Source organism: Electrophorus electricus, chromosome 17 (assembly GCF_013358815.1).
Source record: "Electrophorus electricus isolate fEleEle1 chromosome 17, fEleEle1.pri, whole genome shotgun sequence".
NCBI lineage: Eukaryota > Metazoa > Chordata > Actinopteri > Gymnotiformes > Gymnotidae > Electrophorus > Electrophorus electricus.
This window is the reverse complement of record NC_049551.1, coordinates 4,010,326-4,012,825: the sequence shown is the minus strand read 5'-3', so window position 1 is coordinate 4,012,825 and position 2,500 is coordinate 4,010,326. Positions and strand designations below refer to the sequence as shown.

The window sequence follows — 2,500 nt, the reverse complement described above, 5'->3', positions numbered from 1 at the left end:
AGGAGGTCTAGAATAAACTACTGGATTGTGATAGAGGGTCTATATTAGGAGGCCTACAATAAACTACTGGATTGTGATAGGGGGTCTATATTAGGAGGTCTAGAATAATCTACTGGATTGTGATAGAGGGTCTTTATTAGGAGGTCTAGAATAAACTACTGGATTGTGATAGAGGGTCTATATTAGGAGTTCTAGAATAAACTACTGATGAGTTAGATGGTTTTAGGATATCTACTTAGTTTATTTTCTACAGTTCATCATAGTGTCGAGAGCATGATTAAGACGTCTTTCAGTGTTGTGTTATATGAGCTGGATGTTTGATGTCTGAAGCAAGTGAGCAGTCAATGTTAATAATCCTAATAATAATCTTTACTTATGAAACACTCAAATCTCCGAGTGCTCTAAATGGCAGTAGTCTGTGCTGCCTCTTCTCTCTTTCCAAGTGGACTAGAGTGGACGAGGTCAGGTGTGTGGCATCCCGAGCAGCAGGCAGGGCTGTATTGCATTGGGGCAGCGGTTGGAATGCATTGGCAGTGCCAGGGGGACATTACCTACACTGAGCTGGGTCGTCCCACGGGATCGGTGCTCTCTTGAGAAAGCAGAGGACATGTCTGTCCTTGCTCTGGCATGTTCTTACGCTACACCCGCAGTGACACATTGTCCAAACATGATGTGAATCAGTCCAGATTATTGGACTAGTCACTCTGATCTTATGATGTAATTGTTGGCTTTTTTTATATATATAGATGCCATTACATTGATTCTAGTTTATTACTACCTGGAACTAAATTACATATAGAGTCCTGAGAGCAGAGACAGTAATATGGAATTTTAAAAGGAAGCTTTCTAAAGAAACTGTAAGGTTTCCTGAGACTTTTGCTCCATTTTAACTTTTAGTTACAACTTTTAGTTGTAATGGAGCATAAACACAGCATTGCATTTAGAGAACTATTAGTGTTTTGGGTCAGACATTTGATGTCACATCTATACTGTGCGTTTCTAGTTGGTGGACCGCAGTATAGCAGGCAGTGAGTAGGTATGAGCAATACATGTGAAGTGTGAAAAAAAAAATCACAGAGTTTTGCTTCATCTCAAAGCAAATTTGAATATTAAGTCCAATTTGAATTCAAAGTCCCAGATATCAGCCAGGTGTGGCAAGACAGATACTAATAGGCATTGGCAGTGTCTTGCTGCTATATCCGACTGTGTGTGTGTGTGTGTGTTTGAGAGAGTGTGTGTGTGTGTGTGTGTGTGTGTGTGTGTGTGTGTGTGTGTGTGTGTGAGTGTGTGTGAGTGTGTGTGTGAGTGTGTGTGTGTGTGTGTGAGTGTGTGTGTGTGTGTGTGAGAGTGTGTGTGTGTGTGTAAAAGTGTGTGCGTGTGTGTGTGTGTGTGAGAGTGTGTGTGAGTGTGTGTGTGTGTGTGTAAAAGTGTGTGCGTGTGTGTGTATATATGTATGTGTGTGTGTGTGTGTGTGTGTGTGTGTGTGTACAGTAGATTCCTCATGCGTGAGTGAGCATGTGGATTTGTTTTTGCTTTATGAGCCGCTGTGATATGTGTCGTTTGGAAGCAGTGCTTACGTCACAGTCGCATTACGTTAGTGATTCAGACCTGGAGTTATCCTTAATACAGCCCAGCCAAATGTGTGCCTACGTGCTCCCTACACCCTGACACCACCGTCCAGAGCTGCTGTCTCCCCTTCATAGCACTTCATCGGCGCTGTATACACGTATATGAGGACGTGTGCCCAGGCTCACTTGTCTTCCTGGTGTAAAGAGATGTCCCTGTCAGCAGCGTGGTACTGGGGGTCTTAGCAGAAGGTTTGATAGGTTTGCCAGTTTTATTTAGTTTCAGTTCCAGCTATATCCAGTGTATTTTCCAGAAGATGGTGATGACCTGCCCCCTTTCCTAAAATCTAAATGTTTAATAGTCATTGTGCTGAAACAGTCGGTGGTACTGGGTAACTGAACACATCACTACCTGGTTTAACAGTCCGTGTGGCTCTGTCACCCTCTGTTGGTGTGACCTGTACAATTACACAAGCAGTTGCATTTTGATATCATTTCATTATATTGGTTTCATTATACATGTACACACCATATGGATCTTTAGGCATCATGTTTTGGGACAGTCTCCGTCTCATATAGTCTAAGTTTTAAATGATATATAAATGTTATTTATAGTATACGCTGGACTGAATGAAAATGTATAGGTGGTACATGCCATATGTGTGAGTGGTGATTGCTTAGCCCCCGTCTCCTCTTTGTGGCGGGGTTAATAAGGCCGGCTCTGTGCCGCCCTGGGGGTGAGGAGTTCAAGTGGTTTACAGCCACTTCAGAAGGAGCCCTTTCTCACGCTATATGTGTGTGTTGTGACTGCCCTTGTCCTGCCTCCTGTACTTACACACACACACACACACACACACATACACACAAAGATACAAACTGTGCTACTGCACTGGTCTGCACTTTGAGAGTGAAGGCTGCTAACAGGGTGAAATCCA

The 2,500-nt window shown here is 43.1% G+C and overlaps 1 protein-coding gene across 3 annotated transcripts in view; it reads left to right on the top strand.

Annotated features, from left to right (window-relative positions):
• The window catches only part of stard13a (StAR-related lipid transfer (START) domain containing 13a), a 53,442-nt gene that overhangs the window by 27,079 nt on the left and 23,863 nt on the right, over positions 1–2,500 (top strand). The window lies entirely within an intron of this gene.